This window comes from Salmo salar, chromosome ssa13 (genome assembly GCF_905237065.1).
Source record: "Salmo salar chromosome ssa13, Ssal_v3.1, whole genome shotgun sequence".
Lineage (NCBI taxonomy): Eukaryota > Metazoa > Chordata > Actinopteri > Salmoniformes > Salmonidae > Salmo > Salmo salar.
This window is the reverse complement of record NC_059454.1, coordinates 80,794,905-80,816,149: the sequence shown is the minus strand read 5'-3', so window position 1 is coordinate 80,816,149 and position 21,245 is coordinate 80,794,905. Positions and strand designations below refer to the sequence as shown.

Here is a 21,245-nt window from a genome sequence, read left to right as displayed (position 1 = left end):
CCCCAAATACAGGTGTGCGAAGCTTGTAGGGTCATACCCAAGATGACTCAAGGCTGTAATCGCTGCCATAGGTGCTTCAACAAAGTACTGAGTAAAGGGTCTGAATACTTATGTAAATGTCATATTTCAGTTTTGTATTTTTTATACATTTGCAAAAATTTATAAAAACCTGTTTTTGCTTTGTCATTGTGGAGTATCGAGTGTAAAAACGATTTCATCCATTTTAGAATAAGGCTGTAACGTAACAAACTGGAAAAAGTCAAGGTGTCTGAATACTTTCCGAATGCACTGTATATCCTTTCTGTCCTTCAGGGTTTGTAAGTAAGCCCCGTTTATAGAAAGTTAATTAATTTATATTATTTGAAATTAGCCATGTGTATACTAGGGCTCCTGAGTGGCTCAGCATCTCAGTGTCACTACAGACCCTGGTTCAATTCCAGGCTGTATCACAACCTGCCGTGATTGGGAGTCCCATAGGGTGGGCACAATTGCCCCAGCGTTGTCCAGGTTAGAGTTTGGCCGTCATTGTAATTAATTTGTTAATAACTGACTAGCCTAGTTAAATAAAGGTTCAATTAAAAATTATGAACTAATATAAAAAAAATATTAGAATTATGCAACATTTGAGTTGTATTGTATTTATAAGTAGTTTATAATGAAGTCTAATGATACAGTACATTTGGAGAGGAGCAGGAATAGGTTGATAAAGCCACTGCTCCTTTAAGGGTGGTGTCAGCGGCAGAGAGTAGGAGTGTCGCCTCTGCTGAGTTCTCCGGAGCAAGGGGATTCCGAGAATAAACAATTCGTCAGACTTGACTACAGGTCGCAGAGCCTGATTACTTCGATCCAAATCCGAAGCGTTTTGAAACAAATCTACCATTTGATATTCATTTTTCATCATTAATGCGCGTTAGAGAAATGCGACCTTTTTACTGAGACTATCGGATGGATTTCCTCCTGTCGAATAATGATGCGGCTTTTCGGTTGAGTGGGGTCCACTGCCAGCCAGCGGTGTAGACAAACCCAAGCAGGTAGGCTACGTGCCGAGCTAAATGTACAGAATAGGCTGTGAAATTATTATGAGTCTGTAAAATCCGCACGCGCACAAACGGGGTGTGTGTCATGGATTTAACATGTTTACACGATGTTTTCATGGATTGAATGATGTGTATCTCTCGAGCCCGAGTCTATGGGCGCATACTGGTTATAGCGGTGTGAACGCTGCGTAAAGAATTCGGAATTAATCAGCCAGTGCTGTGGTGGTAGTGTCGTTTCCATTTTGTTAAATGGCATCAACGATACATTACAGCCAGTTTGAGTTGATTTCCTTCTCAACTCCCCCACCCCTCCAAAAAAACGCATCACCGCACGTAGACATTTCATATTTAATATTTGCCATAGCAGGAGCCAATGTTTTTGTCGCCAAAATCTAATACCTCAAACATGAATCATTTAGCTTGCTCGTGCTGGCTACTTTGTTATTCCGTATTTTTGTCACATTGTTGCATTGTCGTTACAGTGTTGTTACAATGTGAAATTGTTGTTACAGTGTTTGTTGTTACGGTGTTACAATTGTTGCACTGTCCTAGCTGTAGTCTAGTTTACGTATAAAAATGATACAAAATGATAGGCCACAGATATCTGTTCAGTTTAACCTGCATTAAAATCAGAAATGCTGCATAGGACTAGTAGCCTACTAAGTAACCAGGTGTATAGCCATTACCTGCTGATACAGATAATGAATAGTATTTCTATGAACATTAGTAAATAGGCCCGGTAGGCTATTGATATTATGACTGTATGACTGTCAGCATTAGCTTGGCTCTTTCGTAATGTACTCCCATTGTATCCAAATTAGTCATAATTTCAGAGTTTTGTGTGGTGGAGTTTAGCATTTTAAATGCATTATAATGATTCATATTTAAACTGGATTCACTCTTGCTGATGATTCTCAAGGAATATTTTGTGCTTCCTTATTCCTTGTCGAAAGTGACACAAATGTTTGGCATTGCATGCCTCAAATGTTCATTCAGCATTGGTACACTGCCTGGAATAATGGACAATAGCAAAATGTACTCACTTTATTTTTAGAGGATTATTCAATGTTCTGTTCATAAACCAGATTGTAAATTAGCCTTGTGGATTTCTACACAGCATGTACTGGTGTCATCGTATTGCTACTGCTTAATTCTTGTATTATTATTGATGGAGTTGTTATCTACATATTATATCGTCTTTATTTTGCTATGGTTTAATTCACAATCTAAGTAGTAGGCTAATGACAATTGACAGGTAGACTGGATTTGAACTATTCCAAGGTTTTGAACAGTGACTGGTTTGGAGTAATCATCACAAGATGTCATCTTGCTTCATTTGACCATTGGATCAGTGGAGAGACAAAAGGTCAGGGGCTGAAGGTTGGCCGGGGGGAGTCACAGGGGAGCGAGAGGGCAGGAACACACTGTTAGTTCAGGTGTGCTTAGCCTTAGCCACCCTGGCTAAACTTCCCTCCAACAACAAGGCTGTTTACTTTTCATGATTTGGAACACATCAGCACATTCATATGTGTACTAAACTTACTTTTACAGCAAACTTGGGTGGATTAGTCAAATATAGGCCTGAGCGTTGTTGAAGTGAACTTGTCTGACTTTTAAAAAGTTTAAATACTCTGTCTGTCTGGGGGTCTGGCTTTTAGCCCTCCTTTTGTGAAGTGTTTAAGCTGCTTAATTATTTGACCTGATCTTGTACAGGATGTTCAAGGGTAGCTGCGTATAGTGCTCTGTACTGTACTGGAGCCATAGATAACGAAAAACTCCACATTTAACATTGCTTTTCTCTTGACTAATCTGTCTACAGTAATGTGGTGCACATGTCAGCCATCTTTCTCCTTTACTGAGCTAGTGTACTGTACTTTACACAACTTGTTTTGTTGTTGCTATGGGTTGTCTAGGGAGCTACTGATGATGATTGATGTGCAGTATCCCGCCACAGAATCAGAAGATATGTAAATGACAAATATGCAAATTCTGTTAGGTCTGCTGAACGGTCACAATACTGGACTCTGGACCCCTGGTCTGACAGATCAAGGGTCTGTCTTCTCAGGACAACACATTCATCTACCTGCCGCCCCCCCCCAAATGGTTGCTAAAGGGTTGTTACAGTGTTGTTACAGTGTTACAGTTAAAGACAGGCTCGGAACATTTGCTACTATTAAGTATATTTTAATCCTCCTGCTTTGTGCTGGATGTGTCAATGTAGTTCATACATGCATAATCTATGAGCAGAATTACTGTTTTGCCAAAATTGAAAGTGACTGTTTTCTGAAAACTGCTGTGCCATTTTTCATACATTTTCCCCCACATGGGCTATCCCTCTAGCAATTCGAGTTTCAGCCAATGAGCTTCAGCCCCTCACCATTTTCAGTGACAGCTAGCAAGATGCACACACATTAGAGTGAGAGAGAGAGAGAGCAATGACGTGGTGCACATATCTGCACAGATGTGACGTACTATGCAATTTTTGGGGACCACTTTTGGCTCGTGAGCGCTACTTTCAGGACTACTGGCTAAAAAGTATGCAAAGTACTGGAGAATCTCTTTAATGCACTGTCTTTGCTATAGTTTATGTATTAAAATAACACAGAAGGATTATACCCCAATTGGTATATTAAGGGTCAAAGAAATATGCAATTGTAGAGGAAGGTGTTTGTTGGCCTATACTGAGTGTGTGTGCATATGCGTGTGTGCATACATCCATTCCTGTGTGTGTGCTTGTGTTGTGTGCTGAGCCACTGAAACGAGCTAGCTGTGTTTGGATTACACTCAGTCTCATGTGTCAGGACAGTGTAAGGTCATTTGTCAACTATCTGCATACTGTAAACTACTGGATATGACAGGTGTCATAGTGTGTCCATGATAGGTCTGTGTAGGCCTTATGAACGTGTGGTCGGAGTCAAGCATTTACTATCAGGCCTTTAGGTTGTTGTAGATGAAATCATTATGCTGATTGTGTTGCAATGACTAACCTCTTAACTGTACAATACCATAGTATGGTCATTCAGTGGCTACTCATTAGACATGTTGCTTGGGTAAAATACACTCTGATCTCCAACAGTAGGCCTAGATGGTGAATTAGTGGAGTTGAAATACATTGTCATGTCGATCATACTTTCACACCATCACTCCAACTCTCTTAGGCTGTCTTCTCCAATCTGGGAGAGGGCGGTAGGGAGGAAGAGAACCAAAGTCAATGGGACTCATTTTGATGACACGGCAGGAGCAGCTAAATGCGTCTTTATTGCTGTGGCTCCTGAAGGCAGGCAGGCAGGGTGGAATGATGAAATGGAGGGATGAAAGATGGAAGGAGGCTAGAGCAGGCAGGAGGCAGCCCCCCCTCCCCCCACCTCACTCCCCTCCCCACCTCACCCCCCCCTGCACCCTGGCCTTGGAGCACTGACAAGCCTCTCAATTATCCACACACATTGATTGTTACTGATTGCGATTGCAGTACATTATTTATACTTTGCTGAAATCACTCCCAAAGTGATCCACAGAGAGAGGGAGAGATGCAGGTCAGATAAATGAAGCATGTCACCCACACGAAAACGTTGCACCCCATTTCAGAAACAACAGCTGTGGAACCTAACTGTGCCGATCAATAAAGCAGGGACAACGAGAGAGCAGAACAGTGCTACGTTGTACTATTAAACACATATGCCAAACATAATGTGTGTTGCCATTGTTCTGTCTTTTGCCTTACTACTGCTGAAATGTGGATATAAAGCCCAAACCTACAGTGTGATGTGAGTAGACCTAACTGTCTCCTTGGGTTGGTTAATGTGGTCACAACAGAGGAGTAGGGCAGAGTTGACTTTCTTTCCCTGCTCCTGAAGTAGAGATGGTGGCCTCAGGCTGTGGAGGTACAGCAGAAAGCTTATCCTATGTGTGTGGCTGCTGCAGCACATCCCATTGGGCAGGGAGAAGGTCTCTTCACTCCTTACTTTATCACAAACAGGCCAATTTTACTGGCCAGGTAGAGTGTGGGTGCACTGCAAATTAAACAGGAACAGACACTCATGAATACAATAGAATACACTAGTTGTAACTGTAGTTGTTCTGGAGCAAATTAGGGTTAAGTGCTTTGCTCAAGAGCACATCAACAGATTTTTCAACTTGTCAGCCCAGGTATTCAAACCAGCGACCTTTCAGTTACTGGTCCAGCACTCTAACTGCTAGGCTACCTGCTGCAACACAGAAGAACACAGCTAGGAGGTTAAAGGTTAGCACAACAAGTCACAAAGTCCGATTAGGATGTCAGAAACACCAGAGGATTCTTGCGGCCTAAGGGGAGTGTTACTCAACTGTCTTATTTTAACCAGGTTGTGTGCAGGGACTGAGAGCAGAGCAGATTTCAGAGCTGGGGGAGAGAGAAGCTGTCCAGGCTAAGTGAAAATGCCACTCATTGCTGACGAGTCCCTGGCCTTGTGAAGGTTAGTGGCTTGTCTTTGTAAGCTGAGGGATTGATGCATGAGTCTGTCTGGCGAAGAATTCAAAGTCCAAGGCCATCGCAGGCAGGCAGGCACAGTCTCAGCACAGCGCTCCCTCCCAGCCAGCCTATCACAGGGGCCCTGTCCTTCCCAACTTCTTAGCAGCCTGTCCTTTTGGGACCTTGAAGCAGCCCAGGCAAGGACACAGCGTCTGGTGCAGTAAGCCTGTGCAGGGGGAGGCTTTACGTAACGCTGCCTGCCCGGCTTGCCTCTGCTTTAAACATGGGCATATGTGACTTCCTGACACCACGTAAAGTAGCGCAGAGCAGCACACGGCCCCCCGGCCCCCAGCCTAGCCCCCTGGATAAGGAGGGGGCAGAGAGATCCCGGTAACTTTATATCTTTCTCTTTTAAAAGCTTTCGTTTGAAATTACATTTCCCAAGTAATTAACTAAAGAGGAGTTTTCAGAGTTGATGAATGAATGATTGATATATTGCACAGGAAGACAGGAGAGGGAAGGAGGGGGTGGAGGGGTGCATATACTATATGTGCTGTGGGATTGTGTCTGATTTATTTCCCTCAAGAAGGGCTGCGTTCGGGAAAATTGAAATGGTGTAAAACGTTGTCCCTTGAGTAGTTAGCTGTAATACTCCAAGACAAAGAAAGAGCACCGACCAGAGAGTTCATAGTGCACAGTGTGGCGGTCAATATATGTCAACCCACACACACACACACACATACACAGACACGCACACCTTGTTGTCTGACACTATAGGCAGACTGACATCTGAGTCATAAGACTTTGCAAGTGAGATGAAAGAACAGAGCTAGGGTCAAGTTCAAAGGGAGTAGGATAATGATGACATCACAGTGACTGTGTGTCTGTTTGTGGTAGTAAGAGCTGCTAGCTGGGATTTCCCCAGTCAGTCAGTTGGTGCTTCTTTCAGACACACATCCTTTATCGTTTTAGTGCTGTGAGAACAACCTGATCCCTTTTGTGTACTGTACTCCCCAACACCTCCACACCACCAACCGTAATCGTATAACTTTTGTGAGCTCTTTTAGGCTTTTAGTGATGAGGCGAGCTGTTGCTGGGCAACAGGGGGACCTTGTGCAGGTGGCTGTGCTGTGGGGAGTTTGAGGAGATCTACAGTATAGCCTACTGCACAGACATGCTACTGAGAGATAAATGGACTATGACATAAAACCAGCGAGAATTTCAGCTTCTGGGTAAAAAAATGAATCCTAAATAGTTTATTCACCTACTGACTACATACCAGTAAATGCGTTATTACATTTTGGAGTGATACTTTATACATGACAAATGTAACATGTTGCCCCTTGCTTTTCAGACAAGAGTTCATATGACGTTACAATATCTTGCCTGAACATGCATAGCCTCTCACACATTGATGAATAGTATTTTTCAAGTCAAATAAGATGTTATTGGTCGCATACACATACACTGAGTATACCAAAGATTAGGAACACCTTTCTAATATTGAGTTGCACCCCCTTTTGCACTCAGAACATCCTCAATTCATCAGGACATGGACTCTACAAGGTGTCGAAAGCGTTCCACAGGGATCCAGGCCCATACTGACTACAATGCTTCCCGCATTTGTGTCAAGTTGGCTGGATGTCCTTTGGTGGTGGACCATTCTTGATACACATGGGATACTGTTGAACATGAAAAACCCAGCAGCGTTGCAATTCTTCACACAAACCGGTACGCCTGGCACCTACTACCAGTGGTGTAAAGTACTTAAGTAAAAATACTTTAAAGTACTACTTAAGTTTTATTGGGGGGGTATCTGTACTTTATTTTACTATTTATATTTTTGCCAACTTTTACTTTTGCTTCTCTATATTCCCAAAGAAAATAATGTACTTTTTACTCCATACATTTTCCCTGATACCCAAAAGTACTCGTTACATTTTGATAGGAAAATGGTCCCATTCACACACTTATCAAGAGAACATCCCTGGTCATCTCTACTGCCTCTGATCTGGCGGACTCACTAAACACAAATGCTTTGTTTGTAAATTATGTCTTGAGTGTTAGAGTGTGCCCCTGGCTATCCGTCAATAAAATAAAATAAAATACAATTATGCGTCTGGTTTGCTTAATATAAGGAATTTGAAGTGGTTTATACCTTTCCTTTTGATATTTAAGTGCATTTGAGAAATTCCATTTACTATTGATACTTAAGTATATTTAAAACCAAATACTTTTAGACTTTCTGAAGTAGTATTTTACTGGATGACTTTCACTTTTACTTGAGCCATTTTCCATTAAGGTATCTTTACTTTTACTCAAGTATGACAATTAAGTACTTTTTCCACCACTGTCTACTACCATACCCCGTTCAAAGGCACTTAAATATTTTCTCTTGCCTATTCACTCTCTGAATGGCACACTTACACAATCCATGTCCCAATTGTCTCAAGGGTTTAAGTTGTCTCCTCCCCTTCATCTACACTGATTGAAGTGGATTTAATAAGTGACATCAATAAGGGATCATAACTTTCACCTGGTAGGTACATTGATTAGTAGAGTAGTGATACTAATGCAGTCGTTGTGTGCATCCCAATCAAGGACTGCTTTTCTGCCTGCCCTGTGCAGCGTGAGAGAGAGAGGCCATTTGAGAGAGGATGGAAGGTGTCTGCAGGCAAGCGCTATGACCTATTACTTAGTGAGAATGGACTGGTGACCAGAAGATTGCTGGCTCATACTCTGCTGTTCTCCTTTGCCCTTGAGCAAAGGTAATTAACCTGGATTTGGCCAGTAAATATCTAGCAGCCCCCCCTCTTCTGAAAAGTAAAATTTTTCAGAGGAAGGAGATGTAATCATGTGACACACTTCACCCAACATTAACATGACTAAGAAGGGGCGGGGGGTGACTGACTGACTGTAGCATGCAAGCAGAGAATGCGGCTGTGGGGGATGTCCTCCTGTTGGCCAATCAAACCAGTCAAAGGTTGAACATTGTGGAGGTCAACTTGTTAGAGCCAGGCTTCCCCTAGTCTCTACCCCTCGGATGACTCCTGTCATGATCTCAGCTGGAGCAAACAAAATGAAGCCCCACTAGTCCCGCCTGGGCCTTGCATGCTTTATTGTAATGGCAGCCAATGGCAGGTCAGGCAGGTTTAGTCAACATCTCGATCACTGATCCCAGGGTATGTCAGTTTGAAGGTCAGTCTGTGACTAAAGTGATTCATGTCCTTGCAGGATTCATGTTATTGCAGTTGTCTTGAGTCAGTCCTCTCGGCTACAGCAGCTGTCCCACTCTTTAAACTGTACCTGCTCCTGCCATACTTCCGCTTTCTTAGATGCTGACTGCTTTTCAGAGTATTTTTACTCAGTCATTATAGTATTTTTGCCCTTCTGATGTATTTGCCATATGTGCTGCCTAGTGAATGGAGCAACCTGATCTCTGTCTTAACACCACATTAACACATCCCAATGAAACTCTACGATTTCCATGAAGTGTGTAATGATACATTAGGCAGCAATCTCTCACTCACTCAGTATTTCTCCTCTCTTTTGTTCTCTCTCCCTTTTTCTCTCTCTCCACCTCCCTCTCTTTCCCCTCTACCCTTTTCTCTATCTCCACAAATGTAGTTAGTTTGAGGTTATAGGACTTTGGATCAAGGGTTAATTAGATGTTAAGTTCTTTTTATGGAATAAAGTATGCTTTATGAGTTCAACGCATATACAGAGTGGATGGAAAATCTGTATTTTCTAAGGTAATACTTGAGTGATAACAGAATTGGGTAACATAAAGGGGGTATTTTCAGTATGTAACCTAGGTGTTTTTCAGACAGACACAGTCAGACAGACAGACAGACAGACAGACATTTTAATAGAAGGGTTAACATGTAGGGTTAGTAGCCCATGAGTAACCCTCAGCTTGTATACCTTGTTAGCATGTCAAGACATAGCATTAGCGCTGCACAAACACACAGCAGCTTGTGCAACTGTATTTACATGTCAGAGAATGGCTAGCATTTAAGTAGCTAACGCACATCTCAAGTATGTTTAAATCAGGGACGTGCTCAGGCAAAAAGATTCAGCAAGTGCCAAATAAAGCGGCTTAGACTTTAATGAATGAAATACTTAACCAATAGCTACCCGTGCTATCTGCATTGACCCTTTTTGCACTAACTCGTTTGACTCGTCACATACGCTGCTGTTACTGTTTATTATCTATCCTGTTGCCTAGTCACTTTATCCCTACCTATATGTCCATATCTACCTCAATTACCTGGTACGCCTGCTCATCGACTCGGTACTGGTACAGTGTGTACATAGCCAAGTTAGTGTTACTCATTGTGTTTTTATTCCTTGTGTTATTATCATTTTTTTCTCCTATTATTTCATTTTTTTCTCTCTCTGCATTGTTGTGAATGGCCCGTAAGTAAGTTAGTATACACCTGTTGTTTAACGAAGCATGTGATAAATGAAATGTAATTTCATTTGATCCGTTACTGATGCTAATATACAGCTTGTGTAACATGGTTCGTCTATACCAGAGCTATTCTATGTCGGTCCTGGTTTTTGTTTCTACCTGGTAGTTAATTGCAATCGCCTGGTGTCCCAGGTCTGAATTAGTCCCTTATTAGAAGGAGAGGACGAAAAACAGAAGTGTTTTGGCTCTCCTGGACCGACAATGAACAGTCCTGGTCTACACGTACACGCACGCACACACACACACACACACACACACACACACACACACACACACACACACACACACACACACACACACACACACACACACACACACTTGTGTCTTTATGTGGTTTAGCAAAGCCAGGCCTCTCTCTCTCTCTCTCTCTCTCTCTCTCTCTCTCTCTCTCTCTCTCTCTCCCTCTCTCTGTGTAAGCCACCTGCCGTTACATTCAGCAGCGTTGACCTTGGTGATTATGAGATCAGGCCTGACCTACACCCCAAAAACAGGTTTAGACTGTTCCACTTACTAACTTTTCCTAGGGAATCTCAACCATCAGAGGCCACATCAACCTATCTGACACACATTCACCCACAAGAGAATAAGGCCATGTTCCTCTGTTCTCACCTGCTGATGTTGCTCATTCACATCAGTTGTGGGTGTCTTGTGTTTTTGTCCAGTGTATTGAGCCAGGATAGGCCAAGCGTAGGGGAAAGTGAAGCAGTAGCAGGGTTCATGATGATGACTGTCTCTGAGGCTACATCAGGTCTGTGTAGTAGCAGCAGCAGCACAGTAGGTCACCATTAACACGCAGAGGCTTAGCACTCTGCTGCTGAAAGTTTAGCGCTGTGTCAACCTGCTCTCTCTGCTTTTAAAGTAGAATGTCAGGCAATGGCTAATGCTATTCAGTTCACATGCAACCACATAGCAAATACGCTGCTGCTTCCACCGGTGTTACTCTGGTGCTTGTCCACACTGGGGTGAGACATGGGCTGAACTAGCTAAGGGATTCTAACATATAGCTAGCTTACCCACCACTGGCTAAAATCAATAGGTTTGACGAGTTATCGCTGAGTGCTTTGTGAAAACGAATTATCACGTTAGCAGATAACTGTGTTGTTGTTTCTTGGTACTCTGATTGCCTTGAGAGCAACATGCATGTGTCTCTGGCTGGCATTCATCCTGCCTCACATTATACCAGTCCTGGATTCTCCTAACCATTATCAATTCAAACAGTGTCAGTTTTGTTTTTTAGACGGTTGACGTGCCTTGAACTTTGTTGTTGTTTTTAAATATGTTTTATTGCGTTACAGACGTTAAATAACATGCAATCCCTCATGCACTAGTGCCTGTTGGGCAGTGTCCCAAATGGCACCCTATTCCCTATTTAGTGCACTGCGTTCTTTTCAAAAGCTGTGTGGCTCAGTTGGTAGAGCAGAGTGCTTGCATTGCCAGGGTTGTGGGTTTGATTCCCACAGGGTCTAGTACCAAAAAAATGTATGACAAAATATGTCAAATGTAGATCATCCTCAGGGACAAGAGGAGTTGTTGTCATGTTATCTGCTGCTGTTGTCACTACAGCTAACTGAACACCATGGCTAATGCAGGGGAGAACTCATGCATGACTGAATGCTGGTTAATGAAGAATTGTGTATGGGTGGTGATACCATGAGCTACAGTGTCAGGCAATACCAATGGTATTACATTGAGGGGCTAGAAATGCTACTAATTATTCTTGTCTGATGGCATGTCATAGCTACCTGTATGGGTGTTAGTAAAAAAGCACTGTTTTAAATAAGGCAAAGGATCATATTTAACATTCTGAGTAACAGATGAGCAAATGTACTCTGAGCTGAGTAGGGGTGGGGTGGGGTGGGGTGGGATGTGTGTGTGTGTGTGTGTGTGTGTGTGTGTGTGTGTGTGTGTGTGTGTGTGTGTGTGTGTGTGTGTGTGCATGTATATGTTCATGCATGCATGTGAATGCAGTAGACTGGCTGGTGTTTGTGCCCTGGGAGCAGTAGGTAGTTGTTTAATGAAGGCGTGGGAGGATTGCTCTTCCTACTGTACATACAGGCCAGGCCAAGCTGATAAGGGTCAACTCTGTTTCAAAGGCCACAGGAGCGAGGTCTCACAAACACTAGCGCTCATGAGGGTAGTCTCTTGTCTCTTTCTTTCTTTGTCTCTCTCTCTACCCCCCCTCTCCTTGTCTCCCTCCCCCACCCCCTTGCGCTCTCTCTCTCTGTCTCCCTTGATCATACTCTGCAGAACTCCTAGCACGGTCTCAGGGAGAAAAAGAAAGAAAGAAAAGTGGGTCAGGGCGACCTATTTTTTCCCACAGTTCACGGAGGCAGAGAGTGGCAGAGTTATCATCAGTTAGACTGTAGAGGAGGGAGGAGAGCCGAGCAGAGCCTGATAGGGAGGCAAGGCCCTGGCTGTCACGAGACACAGGCAGAGGCAGCCACTCAGAACTGGGTCAGCAGCAGAGGCTATGTCTTGTAAACGGCTTGTCATACAGGGTAGAAAAGCTGCAAATGAACCATAGATTATACGCCCCAAGCTGAGCGCTGTGGTCTCTCCTCACCATTCCTCAGCCGTACATCACACAGAGACACACACCACACACACACACATACACTACACACCCTACAGAGAAACACACACACACAGAGGGCCTACAGTAGTGTATGAGTCTGTGAAGAACTGCCACCTCATATAAGCTCCTCTGTTCCCCCCTTCATCTCTAGTAATAGCGTTTCATTACTGCAGTCAAAACTGACAAGCTCAAAGCCAAGCCAGTCAAGCCACACACAATCAGAAGAAATGAAGCTCTTTGCATTCTCTTCTTCTGACCTCAGCTTGTTATTTGTCTAAAAATAACCCAGATTTCTCCCAGATCTCTTCCCTCCCTCATCACATTCAGGTAAGGGTATTTACAGTGCAGTTGTCCGTGTTCAGTGGTAGGCCTAGCTAGCTCCTGGTGGATGGGTGATGGGACAATACTAATGCTCACTCCCCCTGAAACGATAACCATGCATATCGTTTGTATTTTCAAACAACTGTCATCTGATTCTGTATTCCCCTGTTATGTAATAAGATGTGTTCCTGATAAGTCAAGCACTACACTCTTAGAAATAAAGGTGCTATCTAGAAGGGTTATTCAGCTGCCCCCTTAGGAGAACCCTTTGAAGAACCCTTTTTGGTTCCAGGTAGAACCTTTTTGGGTTCCATGTTGAACCCCTTTATGTTCCTGTAACGTGCGTCGTATAGAGGGGACCAAGGCGCGGCGTGTTGAGTGCTCATGATTATACTTGAATGAAAACTAAACACTTTTACAGAGAAACAAAACGACAGCAAACAGTTCCGTCAGGCAAAAGACAACAAAACGGAAAACAACTACCCACAAACACAATAGAAAAAACCCCAAAAAGAAACCCCAAAACAAAAAGGGAGGGTAGGGAGGGTGACAATTGTCTATGGCGGTTCTAGTGCAGTACCCAGAACCTTACCATCCAGCAGATCCTCCAGCAGCGGAGGTGGCTCTGGTTCGGGGCGTAACCCCCGCTCCGCCCGCAGATCCCTCTGCTTCTGTAACACCGGACCGTGGATCGACGTCGGAGGAACCGGACCGTGGATCGTCGTCGGAGGAACCGGACTGTAGATCGCCACCGGAGGTTCTGGGCTGCATGCCGCCGCCGGAGGTTCTGGGCTGCAGGCCGCCGCCGGAGGTTCTGGGCTGCAGGCCGCCGCCGGAGGTTCTGGGCCGCAGGCCGCCGCCGAAGACTCCTGGATGCAGGCCGTCGCCGAAGACTCCGGACTGGGGAGCGTTGCCGGAGACCCCGGACTGGGGAGCGTCGCCGGAGGCTCCGGACTGGGGAGCATCACCGGAGGCTCCGGACTGAGGTTCCGGACTGAGGAGCATCGCCGGAGGCTCCGGACTGGGAAGCGTCATTATAGGTTCCGGACTAGGGACCATTGCTGCAGGCTCCATGCCATGGATCATCTCTACAGGTTCCGCGCCATGGATCATCACTGGAGGCTTTGTACCATGGACCATCTCTACAGGCTCCGGGCCGTGGATCATTCCTACAGGCTTCTTGCCATGGATTATCCCTACAGGCTCCGGACCATGGATAATCCCTACAGGCTTCTTGCCATGGATTACCTCTACAGGCTCCGGGCCATGGATTACCTCTGGAGGCTTCGTACCATGGAACATCCGTACAGGCTCCGGGCCATGGATCATCACTACAGGCTTCATGCCATGGATCATCTCTACAGGCTTCGGACCATAGATTATCACTGGAGGCTTTTCTCGTGGAGCTGGAACAGGTCTCACCGGACTGGAGAGACGCACTGAGGACCGGGTGCGCAGAGCGGGCACCGGCCGTACTGGGCTATGGAGGCGCACTGGAGGGAGAGTGCGAGGAGCAGGCACAGGACGTACTGGGCTATGGAGGCGCACTGGAGGGAGAGTGCGAGGAGCAGGCATAGGACGTACTGGGCTATGGAGGCGCACTGGAGGGAAAGTGCGAGGAGCAGGCACAGGACGTACTGGGCTATGGAGGCGCACTGGAGGGAGAGTGCGAGGAGCAGGCACAGGCTCACCACAATAAGCACGGGGAGTTGGCTCAGGTCTCACCCCTGGCCCAGCCAAACTACCCGTGTGCAGCCCCACCCAAAAAATTGGGGGCTGCCTCTCGTTCTTCCCCGGTAGGCTACGATACCTGTCTATTACGTGGCCCCAAGTCCATTTTCTCCTTTCGGTCCACTCCTTCATCGACCAGGTATCCATCTCTGCCCGGGCACGCCGCTTGATCCAATCGTGGTGGGTAGTTCTGTAACGTGCGTCGTATAGAGGGGACCAAGGCGCGGCGTGTTGAGTGCTCATGATTATACTTTAATGAAAACTAAACACTTTTACAGAGAAACAAAACGACAGCAAACAGTTCCGTCAGGCAACAGACAACAAAACGGAAAACAACTACCCACAAACACAATAGAGAAAAAAACCTACTTATTTATGATCTCCAATTAGAGGCAACGAGGACCAGCTGCCTCCAATTGGAGATCAACCCAAAAAACAACAACATAGAAATAGAAAAACTAGAACTTAAACATCGAACTAGAAAACATAGAAAACCACCCAAAACACCCCCTGTCACGCCCTGACCTACAGGACGTGACAGTTCCGTGTAGAACCCATTCCACATAGGGTTCTACATGGAACCCAAAAGAGTTCTCCCTGGAACCAAAAAGGTTCTACCTGGAACCAAAAATATCCTATGGGGACAGCCAAAGAACCCTTTTGGAACCCTTTTTTTCTAAGAGCGTAGCATGTGTATGTATGTATACAGTCAGTCAGTGTGTAAGCTAAGCCTTCATCTGATGTCATCATCTTACATCCAAGGCAATCTTCATTCTACATCGAGGGGCTAAATTAAGAAGGCCATTGATGTTATGGGAGATTAACTACTGAGCAACACCAGCCCATGCTGATTCCTCTCACATCCTCATTAGTGTTGGAAGATATTATGATAGTATCGTCTATCGGCAATGATTGACAGCCATCGACAATGATTGACAGCCATTGTCGATTGTGACGAGGTTGTGATGTGACAGATGATGGTTTAGCCTATTTGAACTTGACTGGCCCTGTACTCGGATACAAGTGACATTCTGAGTAATTTGCCTATTCCTATTTGCTATAGCCTATTTTAATAAATATGTTAAATACAGAATACAAGAGGGGAATGTAGGCCAGAGAGAGAGAGAGAATTCCACCAAAGCAGCACAATGTTGGATGCATTGGCCTTATACCCTAAACCTATTCATTTTTTTATATAGGCTATATAACGGACACTCCTTAACTATCGTGTGTCTAGCAGTTTAAAAAAAACGTATATTCCCTTCTATCTCCATTCGATAGGCAATGAATAGTACTTTGAGCTAGGCTACGCTTTCATCATTTCATGCATGTATGGCTTTCTCCCGATCAAACAATGAATGAATCCAACGGAGTTCCATCTAAAAAAGTTATTTGAATAGCCTAAAAATGTAAGGTAGCCAGAGGACTATTAATGAGAGAGGACATACAATATCAATAGCCTATAGAAAAATCGAATGACAAGTTTAAATTAGTTTCAGCTTATTAAGAAAGAAATGATGTGTGGGGCGGAAGAATCTCTCCATGCGAGGTTGAAAACCAAATGGCCCATCCAATCATAAAAGCTTTAAGACAAGTAAAAGTTATGAACAGTAGCCTATTTCCTAAATATTCGAATAGCCTAAGAATGTCCGTCCTAAAGTTGCCACTTTCAAAAAGAACAAGAAGGAAAGTCAGAGTCTATACTCAATTACAGCTTTATGAGACATTGAACAAACAATAATATGAGCGGAGGATTAGGCAAATAAACTATTATTATCCAGTTCAGAAGAAGGTAGATTTTGCTTCTATCCAGCCCATGCTTTATAACATAACTCAGCAAGATAGCCTGTACCTTATTAGTTGACTGTCACTTTGCTTGGTGATGTGCTCGCCAAACAGACACAGACAGACACACTCTAACCTGTTTCATGCTAAAGCTCCACCAGAAAGGAATTTTTGAAAATATTTGCCTGCACTTAGCCTCTGTCCAGGCTTTCAACAACATTGTGTTTCGTCATGATTCGTCCAGTTGAATCATGCTATTTTGTGCTATAGCCCAACAGTGGTTTTTAGCTGAGTTTTATTTAAAACATTTCACAGGGAAAAAAAGGTTGGCGAATAGGGGGCGTGACCATCAATATCACAATGTTTTATAAGTACATAATCATGATAGGACAAAGGTTGACATCACCCAAACCTAATACCCATTTAAACCCTGTGAAATACACCACAGTCACTATAAGTTATTGGTATTGACTTCAAAACAAATTTATTAATTTACTTGGCATTGTTTATGTCTCCAAAAAGACAAAGCAGGATAAGCAGCGGTTGACTTGACAAAATATTTTCTTAGAAAATAATTGCCTGACTTTGCTGAGCTGGGACCTTGGAATTGAAATCAGGGCTTATCCTTGGATTGGGTTTGTTTATGGACCAATTCAATGTTCAGACAGTCCGGTAGCTCTCATTCATATTTCACTATGTGGAACAGAACTCCTTGTAATGAATCTCCTAGGCATTATAGAAGAGAGGTTCCACACCCCAGTCTGATTTTAGGCTTCTTGTCCTCCACAGTTTGAGAATACTGTTGTCATATTGAAATTTGTGATTATTATCACATTAATAAACACAGTAGAGCTCATTTCTCCACTGTGTGTAACTGTTGATAACCATCATAGGATAGCTAGTGGTAATTAGATGTTTCACTAACAGCGACCTCATTAAGCAGTGGCACTAACAACACAACATAGAGTCATGTCCTGAGGTGGGGAGCTATACATGGAGTGTGTAGTGTAGGATTAGCTCTTAACTCTCTCTCTCTCACATATACACACACACACACACTGCTCTGTGAAGTAGTCTAGCCTCCCTTTGCTTGTTATTCCTAGCCTCTGAACTTGTCTCGGTAAGAGAGCACCTTCCACTAATTGAGGTGTCTGTTTGTTGCTCATGTCACCAAACAAGAGTCCCTGAGGACACTCATATGTCATTGTGTGTCTGTCTACATGTGTTGTGTGTGTGTGTCATGTGCGTGGCATTTGTGTGTTTCTCTATATTTATGTGAAGGTGAAACATACTGAGCAGTAAACCAGTTAGATCCAGAGCTAGGCCTGGCCTGGTCTCTCCAGCCAGTACCAGAGCAGTGTTTAGTGAGGGGGCTACAGCCGCCATGGTGCCTCTAGCAAATGGTTTCCAGCAGGCCTTCCTGCGTATGACATGTGATAACATTACAGTCATGAAAGGTCAGGCATGAAGGGAGCTGCAAGGGAGAGGGCTGGGCCGGTGGTGCGGAGGGGGGCTAGGCCTGTCTCTCCCTGCTGCTCCCCTCAACACAGACCTAGCACACACACACTGATACACGCACACACACACAACACTGAGATTCCTGGAAGTTGTATTAGCTTTAAAGGCGAAAAGTCCACCCTGCATTTCCTTCTAGTTCACATATTGAAACAGCATCTCTTGGTGCAGTGTAAATATTAGCTCTATTCCATGAAGCTGGCTGACCTGCACTGTGCATCATGTTGAAAGGGAGCAGTGCTCTGCCTCTGTGTGCTTTACAGTGGCTTAGGTTAAGTTTCCAGCCCAGGTGAAAGTAGCAGTAATGACTGGCTAGTATGACAGTACAGAATGAGAGGAGGACTTTGTTCAGTGAACCTTGGTGTAGGGATGTTTGAATATCCAAACGGACGTTAGTATTCAAATACTTTTTATTTTTTATTTAACCTTTATTTAACTAGGCAAGTCAGTTAAGAACAAATTCTTATTTACAATGGCAGCCTACTGGGGAACAGTGGGTTAACTGCCTTGTTCAGGGGCAGAACAACAGATTTTTGCCTTGTCAGCTCGGGGATTCAATCTAGCAACCTTTCGGTTACTGGCCCAACGCTCTAACCACTAGGCCACCTGCCGCCCCAATACTAGTGTGAGTATTCATTTTTGCGGCCCAAAAAATGTATAGGCTAATTTTAACACTGAAAATACTTTTTGTAAATTATAATAAAATATTCATGTGACGTTATTACATACAAGGATATACCATGATCAATTTAATAAATAAACATTTCCAATGTAGTTTTTATGACTTGTGCCCCCCATAAAAAAGACTGGTAGCTGTCTGGTAGTCTTCATGTGTGAAGCTTGTTGTTTATGTTGGCCAATCAAAGCGGCTCAATTTGTAGCAGGTGTAGTGAGAGTTCACTAACGCAATGCAAAATGGAATAACATTACAGAATTAAAAGTTAGCTGAAGGAGTAGGCTACAATGAGCAACCAACAGGTAGGCAGTTGGCACAAAATATGGCCTCAATTAGCCTAGCTAGCAAGCTTCTCTTGGCTACTCCAGTCAAGATAGGCACTGTTATATGGTATGATAAATAACATAGTGGCTGCTACAAGTTAGGTAGTCTTGGCTGTCTGCCTCCCTCTGCTCGCTCCCATCTCACTGGCATCTCCCCAGCTGCACTAATAGAGCGCAAGCCTCAGCCTCACCCTCACACAGCAGTGCTCAATATTCGGATACCCGCCAAAAATGTATGATACTATTCTAATAGTGAAATTATTTAAAATCCCCATCCCTACCATGGTGTTGTTTACCCATGTAAATGTCACATTTCTTCACCATGACCTAGCATTCCTGCCAGTCACCATGGTTAGCCTGTTCATATCGACTGCCAACTGTTTAGAGGCTTCTCCCCTTTCTAAGTTAGTTAGAGAGGCAACCTCTTCAGCTGATGATTCAACACAAAGCTGTCAGATATCTAAAAGAGAGAGCAATGGGATGTTTGTTTGGAGAACCAGTACAGAGTCCTTGTGCCAACAGCCCGGAAGTGAAGGGGGGAAAACAGTCTGGGATTTCCTAGTATGTACCCAGCTAACAACAAATGTTCCCACAACTTTAGAGAACGTTCCCTTAAGAGTGTCATTAGGTCAAGGTTTTCATAGGAATGTTCCTATGATGTGCAAGTAATGTTTCCAAGTGACTATTCCCTTAATGTAAAATAGAACTTACCCAGAACCTGGTTGCCATGTTCTCGGATCATAAGATATTCATTCATGTGGGGGCAGCAGGTAGCCTAGTGGTTAGAGCGTTGGACTAGTAACCGAAAGGTTGCAAGATCAAATCCCTGAGCTGACAAGGTAAAAATCTGTTGTTCTGCCCCTGAACAAGGCAGTTAACCCACTAGGCTGTCATTGAAAATAAGAATTTGTTCTTAACTGACTTGCCTAGTAAAATAAATGTGTCCTGTTTTCTCTGGGTTTGGAGAATATTCCATCAATGTCCCAACAAACATGGTTGCCATGTTCTCAGAACATAAGATATGAATGGTTTAAACATGTTTCATTGGAATGTTGCAAGAACATTTGTGTCCAAAGAAAAATTCATGACAAGATGTCTTGTTACTCTTGCCGAGCCAACCCTGATTGGTGAACCACTGAGACATTTGGGGCATAGCTCTTAGTCTATTGGCAAGGGATAATCACACACAGTGCTTTTAACATACACATCTCCAACTTACATATTTGACACACATGATTGCATGTTCATTTATACAGTAATTATTATTCAACATGTCCTCACAAGGGATGTGAACTCACAACCTCCTGGTTCATGTTACTCCAATTTTCCTGCTACGTCACCATGTCCATGTCAGGTCTAAGCTAATCTGACTATTCTCTAATCATTGATTTTATTTACTTATTTAAGCAATTGAAGGGCTTCCTGTATAGTTGTCTAATGTTGGTGGGGCATATTAAGCTGTTTTCATGATACTCCTGAATGACTATTATCAATAAAATATTTTCTTGAGTGTATTTTTAACAGAGCTGAGATTTATTTCATAGTGCATTCACACTTTTGCTTAGACCTATCAAGTTGTTTCAGATCTACACAAGTGCCAAGGTAGGAGGGGTTAGGGTTTCTTCTGGACAGGGCCTAACTATACTAACCCAATAAGCACATGCCCTAGAGATATCCCTTATTGGGACAGCAGATAGGGCATTTGATGTTGGTGGCCTGGGTTTGAGACCTGCTAGGGGAGTCATCCTATTCTCACATTCTATTGCACATTATACCGAAACTTAGGTACACTATATATACAAAAGTACGTGGACACTCCTTCAAATTAGTGGATTCGGCTATTTCAGCCACACCCATTGCTGACAGGTGTATAAAATCGAGCACACAGCATTGCAATCTCCATACACAAACATTCCAATAGAAAAAAGAAAAAGCATTAGCTCTGAAATTGAACTTTAATTAAATGAGTTGACTCTTCACATGGGATGATTTCACTGAACAACAAAAGGGAATATTGAATGATCCCCAATGATCCATCGCATCTCCCAAAAACGTTTTCAAAATACATCTGTAAAATGATAGTCTAGAAACTAAAGCTTTGGTTATCTTCCTCTCAGGCTTCCATGTCTTCTCCCTGGACCTCCTCAAAGTCCACCTCTTGAACATCAGACTCTGAGGCCTCATCTTCAGTCACTTTCCAACCTTGTTGAGGATGGCTCCTTGTCAGGCTCAAAAAGCCTCAAATTTGCCCGGATGGCCACCAATTTTTCAACCCTTGTATTGGTCAGCCTGTTGCGTGCTTTGGTGTGTGTTCCCAAACAAGGACCAGTTGCGCTCTGAGGTAGCTGATGTTGGTGGGAT

General features: G+C 43.7%; 1 protein-coding gene across 1 annotated transcript in view; it reads left to right on the top strand.

Moving 5' to 3' along the window:
- Positions 1-738: 738 nt before the first annotated feature.
- LOC106567930 (nuclear receptor-interacting protein 1) overlaps positions 739-21,245 on the top strand; it is a 62,502-nt gene continuing 41,995 nt past the window's right edge. Inside the window, exon 1 of the mRNA XM_045692242.1 lies at positions 739-1,031. The gene's annotated coding sequence lies outside the window, so the exon portion shown is untranslated. The remainder of the gene's footprint in view (positions 1,032-21,245) is intronic.